The sequence below is a fragment of the Rhinoderma darwinii genome, chromosome 5 (assembly GCF_050947455.1).
Source record: "Rhinoderma darwinii isolate aRhiDar2 chromosome 5, aRhiDar2.hap1, whole genome shotgun sequence".
Taxonomy (NCBI): domain Eukaryota; kingdom Metazoa; phylum Chordata; class Amphibia; order Anura; family Rhinodermatidae; genus Rhinoderma; species Rhinoderma darwinii.
In genome coordinates this window covers 4628214-4634706 of record NC_134691.1, presented here as the reverse complement: position 1 = coordinate 4634706, position 6493 = coordinate 4628214, and the positions used below count along the sequence as shown (strand labels likewise).

General features: G+C 42.5%; 1 long non-coding RNA gene across 2 annotated transcripts; it reads left to right on the top strand.

Moving 5' to 3' along the window:
* Positions 1-3494: 3494 nt before the first annotated feature.
* Positions 3495-5991, top strand: LOC142652297 (uncharacterized). Of its 2 annotated transcripts, none has more exons than XR_012847786.1 (3): positions 3495-3625; positions 4986-5253; positions 5851-5991. It is a non-coding gene; the product is annotated as an uncharacterized LOC142652297 (long non-coding RNA). The 2 variants fall into 2 exon arrangements; XR_012847787.1 differs by having other exon boundaries at positions 4983-5253.
* Positions 5992-6493: the final 502 nt, after the last annotated feature.

The window sequence follows — 6493 nt, the reverse complement described above, 5'->3', positions numbered from 1 at the left end:
ACCTACCGCAACAAAGAGATAAAATAAGGGAGGGTGGGCGGGCAGAAAAACCTTCTTCTGTTGTCCGGCAGGAAAGAGGGCGGCCTCTATCCCACCAGGGCTTATATACCCCATACTCCTCCCGCAACTTAAAGATACACCCCTATGCCAACCCCCTTTTGCTTAACCCTTTAACCCCCTTCAAACTTCACAGGGATATTTACCTGCTCTCGGCGTTGTTTATTTATTCCGATGCAATGCTGTAAAAAGCCGTTAGTGGCCGCCGTAAAAACACCTATGAGCGGTGACTAAAGGTTTCAAGATTTTGCATTGGTCCAGGAGCTTCCCATTACGCCTTTTGAGTAGAAGAATGCATGCCAAAAAGGCATGGATCTTTAGCATTTGTAAGATATTTGACTATTTATTTTATATGCTGAGATCTAATTTCTTGAACTTACAGGTCCAAAGACTAAGGCTGCGCAACTGAAAGACTCCGATGACATCATGTCTCATTCCCTCAGGTGCAGCGTTGTCATGAAGACCTTGTGTGACATCACTATCCTCTTCAATGTTCACACATATACACAAAAATCTACCACTAGGAGAGAAAATATGTAGATATTGATGTATATGGTGTAAAGTAAGAATTGTGGCATTGTACCAGACAAGGTAAGTAGATCTTTCTCAGTCAGAAGACTAAATAAACAATGTACATAAAAGAGAGGTGGCCCCATAGCAGAGATCCAATTATGGTACCAGATTTTCCATTTCCATTGCTCTTAGGCCAATCCCTCACCCAGTTTTCTTGCTAACAATGCAGGTACCCGGTAGCAAAAGGAAAGGGGATGGAACTACCGTATCTAGGACTGGGCGTCTTCTCTTTAAGGGTACCATAGCAGCCATATAGTCTGCCTATATGGTATGTACTCTCTTGGCGGTAGACGTATATGTTTTTTTTTTTCTGCCAGTAAAGTGTTGTGGTCTCACCTACTTTGACTTTCTTTGAAATCAACTTGCCAAGTTTTGCTCCATTTTTCTTACCAGTATCCCACCGCTTTTGGAGCATCTATTCAGTGTTATGTTATCATGGGTGGATTATTGGAGGAGCTGCGGTGGGAGGATCCAATTTACACCACAGTTTAAAGATTTTTTTTTTTTTATTTGCATCTAATCCAATAGATAACGCCATCACTTACCGTTCCTCACTCTCGGGTCCTCTTCAGCTCCTAGCACCATCACACTGGGTCCTGAGACAGGACCTAGTGCTCCCCCCCAAAATAGGAATGTGAGTGACTCAAATCAGAGAAGACGTCACCTGTAAGTCACATTATGTAGACATATTCTCTTGTATATTCTTCTGCGTGATAATATTCTGAAGAGTGCAGTGTAGAACTGGTGTCTAAGCACTATATGGTCAGTCACTGTATGGCGGTATTATTAGTTATATTGGTCTTTGCATTGTAGTAGTGTATACTTGTCCCTGACTGATAAAGCGAGTGTACGCCTGTCTCTGACTCTTTGATTAGGGGTTTCTGTAATACACTTCTATTTTCCTTCTTCTGTTGACGACGTGGCTTCACTATTAAAATTTGCTGCGGCACACGTTATGCGCCACGTTTTTTCACCCCTCCATAGATTTTAACCCTGAGCCTGCCCCTGCAGGTCGGTGTTTGTTAGCCTTTCGTTCCAAGTTCTTCTCTTTCGTTACATCTCAAATTGATAGTACAATAGCGATATATTCTCTGAGCAGATTAGTGAAAAATTAAACGTGCAGCTCACGGCATCACCAAGACGCATAGCAAAGAATTTGTTTATAATGCATTGAATGGCGCTACCTAGATGAGGAACGGCTGACAGTTCTTCTGTGTCTTGGACACGGTCATGTAATATTTATTAAAACAATTTTACATCCTCACTGCCAAGAGAACACAACACGTACTCTAATCCAACGCAGCAACTCACCACAAAGATCTAACTGCAGGCAGGCATTGTGTCCATGTGTTACAGCGAAACCATCAGCTCATGGCGAATTCCCACTGCTGCGTCTTACGCCTGAAGTAAACAAGGGGATTTAGTGAAAGGACACAGGCACAGCTCGGCCTCTGAAAAGGTCACTATTAGATATGGATAGGGCTAAACCGGGGGGAGGGAAGTCTATGGGATTTTGAAATCTTCACCTTAAAACACCCCTCACGGGGGTATGAACTTTATGCATGACATCCCCAGGTAACATCTTCAGACTAGTCTCTAATAGCAACCACTGACGGCTTGCAGATGATATTTACAAAGCGTGGCACCAGAATCGATAATTGGTCGTACAAATCCAAGTTCTGGACTGGTAGAGTTTACGTTACACAATGATCTAAATGAGGAAAGAAAGAACAATTGCACGGCGCCACATAGTGCAGGTAAACCATGGAAAAACGGACATATAGGTAGAGATACAGTTATGCTCACCTATATTGGTTGTGCTTTTACAGACACAACTCTGATGTAGGTATGATAAATGGAAACAATAGGTGTGCTGCTGCCAAGGTCCGAGCCGGTGAACAAGAGAGGCCCCTGCAACAAATAGAACTATATTCAGCAAAAATTTTAACCATGCACGGCGCAGCTACACATAAGGCCAAAGTACAGTGGGTAAGATAAGGATCATTTAATAATAATAGAGCTACGCGTTTCGATGCTGAATTAGCATCTTGCTCAGGCCATGCATAAAACAAACAATGCTGTTCCTTAAATACAGTGAAAGTATCTGAAAAAGAACCGCCACAGTACAAAGGTCAGGGAGCAGCCATGACGTCATTACAAGAATAGACATACTAAAAAACTAGCTTTCTAACTATCATGTTAGTAAAAAGTAATAGTACATACATGGAAATAAGTAAACGGTAACTGGATATAATACAAATTATAAAACATCAGAGGAGTAAATGACAAGCGCTAATAGGGGTAATGATGCAAGATATTGTAAGTGGGGAAGAGGGGGGGAGGAGGACCTCCAGCTCACCATTCGTTGTGTCTGGGAACAGACAGCGCCCGGATTTCCGCACGGCCAGCGGCAAACAACAGGAGAAAAAAGTGAACCACAATCCAGCGCTGGGTGAAAGTAAAAAGGAACTCCTGTTCCAATTTTATTGATATACCAGTAAAAATAACTAAATAGAATAGTTCTGCGATGTGGAGAGTACAGGGATGAGTGATGGGTAAAGTATCAAAGTTTTCCTTGTTGGAATGTGCCTACGCGTTTCTGACACGTCTCGTGTCCTTATTCATGTCATGCATGCCATGAATAAGGACACGAGACGTGTTACTGGTATGTCAATAAAATTGGAACAGGAGTTCCTTTTTACTTTCACCCAGCGCTGGATTGTGGTTCACTTTTTTCTCCAGGGGTAATGATGCATTACAAAGCGCTACTGGAGCGCAACAAAAATAGTTAAACACTCACCAAAATACAATTATGTTTGTTGTGCTAAAAGTAACATATTACTCACAGGCCAGGATAGAGGGGACCAAAGAAAGAGGTGCGACAGACCTCCGCCGGCTGCCCAAATACACAGGAGACCGCTAAAAAGCCTCCCTGGAGTCAAGGCAACCAAAGCGGCTACGGAAGTCGAGAGAGGACAGAAAGGCTGCAGGACTGGTAAGTAAACACACAAATTATCACATTAGCATGCTTTGTTAACATAAAAACGAAGGTAAAAGATAATCTTTAAAAACATATTCGATATGTAAATCATCATTATAGGGTGACCAACTATAAAAAGATATATATATAAACATGAGACAGTAATAGGACACATATAAATATTGACAACAGTGCATAAGAGTAAACGCAAGGATGGCAAGGATCCTCACTTGATTAACAATCCTGCCATCCTTGCGTTTTATGGATGATCTGTGCTCCGCTCATCAGTAACATATCCCTTAATTGCATGTTGTTTTTATTAATATGTTTTTCTAGTAGTATTATCATTGAGGTACATTTTGTTACATTTTACTCTTATGCATTCAAAGGAGTACAAAGATGGCAGACCTGGAGGCTCTCTTTAGGCCGATAGGCTGCTATAACAACCATCGTAAATGACCGATCGTGCCGCGGGGGTGCATATTTGAGGGGCTGTCCCCCTGATTCTAACTATTTAAATGCCACGGTCGCGATTGACTGCGGCATTTAAGGTGTTAAACAGACGGAATAAAAGTGATCTTTGATTCTGCTCTTTGCAGTGAGGTGTCGGCTGTATAACACAGCCGTCACCCGCTGTGTATGTACCTGCTGTCACAGCCTGTGAGCGCGCTCCATACCACCCCTTAACCCTTATCACGTACTGTTACGTGATAATGCGTTAAGGGTCTACAAAATGATCTGTCTGACGTAGTTAGTACTACCCTTTCTGTCAATTATATGTTGCCTCTATCTCTTCCTTTAACAGGTACTGTACATAGGTAAAAAATAATAATGCTTTGCTATATATCCCTGTAAATGATGTAGGTACAGATAGTACTGCCTCCCTGTCTCTTCCTGTAAATGATGGAGGTATAGATAGTACTGCCTCCCTGTCTCTTCCTGTAAATGATGTAGGTGTAGATAGTATTGCCTCCCTGTCTCTTCCTGTAAATGATGTAGGTAGAGATAGTTCTGCCTCCCTGTCTCTCTCTGTAAATGATGTAGGTGTAGCTAGTACTGCCTCCTTGTCTCTCCCTGTAAATTATGTAGGTGTAGACAGTACTGCCTCCCTGTCTCTTCCTGTAAATTATACAGATACAGATAGTACTTCCTCCCTGTCTCTCCCTGTAAATAATGGAGGTACAGATAATACTGCCTCCCTGTCTCTCCCTGTAAATGATGTAGGTACAGATAGTACTGCCTCCCCGTCTCTCCCTGTAAATTATGTAGATACAGATAGTACTGCCTCCCTGTCTATCTGGAATTATTGAAATACTACCTTCTTCCCCTCCCTTGTGATGCATCCTCTCTCATTCATTCACACAACTCTAAGCAGTGAAAGCAGGTAAGATCCTCACGGAGAAGCCAGGCAGAAGAAAACATGGCCGTTGGACTCTGAAATTGAAAGTCCAATAATCAAGATCCTAAGTAGATTTTACTATAAATAAAGAGTTGGGCCCTTCTATCCCAGAGTCATTGGCGTAACTACTGCACAAGATGCCATAGCAGCTGCTATGCAGCCCATGGACTCAAGGGGACCTGGCGCATACAGGGTCCTGACTCCAGCGATATGGTGGCGCCGGAAGTGAAAACCACCCGCAATGGTAAGAAAATAGAGGGGTTTGGTCTGGGGGTCTGAATTAATTTTTGGGGGTCTGGTCTGGGATCTAAAGTATGAATCTATTTTGGTCTCCGGGGTTGGAATTATTTAGGGGTCTGTCTTGGATCTGAATCAATTTAGGGGGTTGAGGACTGAATTCATTCTGAGGTCTGTATGAATTTATGTGGCTAATATTGCGTGTGGTAACATTGATTCAGCATCCTCTGATCTTTTGTCAGACCATGCTGGGAGTTGTAGTTTCACAAGAGTTGTCATACCTGTTCTGTGAAACTACAATTCTCATTGTAGTCTGATGATTAGGAATTGTCAGGCCATGCTGGGAGTTGTACTTTCAAAAAAGTCGTGTTTTTTATACTATGATTCGGCAAATGTGCCCTCACCCTAAATTTTTATGGGTCTGGTAAATGCTTGACTGGGAGGGGGATCAATTTAAAAGTTTGCTATGGGACCTAGCACTTTCTAGTTATGTCCCACTTGTCTTGAGCCAAAAGACCTTTAAGACTTAAAGAGACAGTAATAGTGTAAAACAAGAAATATTTACTCTGTGAGAATAATCTCTCGCTTCTTGAATTCTTTACAGAAAATTGCAGAATATCCTTGTTATTATTTAATCTCCCAAGAAATACACTTGTCAAACACATTGTTTAAATTGCCTTCAGTATAAAATGGATATTCTGTACTGGGGACAATAAGGTTATTATTCACACTGGTAGAACTCGCCTGTGCAAACATCAGAAGACGACTCGGGGAAGCGAGAGGTGGAAATAAAACAGATCTGGTTTCATGGCAACCTAAAAATGTCTGTAGAATGCACTTACATGGATATTTACATGGCCGGATATACGGTAAGTGTTTGCCTGTGAGGGAGAAAAGTTCTCTATTAGAAAAAGAAGACGAGATGGTGACAGCTCCGGCGGGAGAAAAGAAGAGAAAACCTACGGCCATTGTGGATACAGAAAAACAGTCATAGGCTATGTTCACATGGAGTATTTTGGGGGAGGAATATCTGCCTCAAAATTCCGTTTGGAACTTTGAGGCAGATATTCCTCTCCCTGCACGCCGATTTTCGCGGCGATTATCGCGCCGTTTTTCGCCCGCGGCCATTGAGCGCCGTGGGCATAAAACAGCGAGAAATACGCTTTCTCCTGCCTCCCATTGAAGTCAATGGGAGGTCAGAGGCGGAAGCGCCCGAAGATAGGGCATGTCGCTTCTTTTTCCTGCGA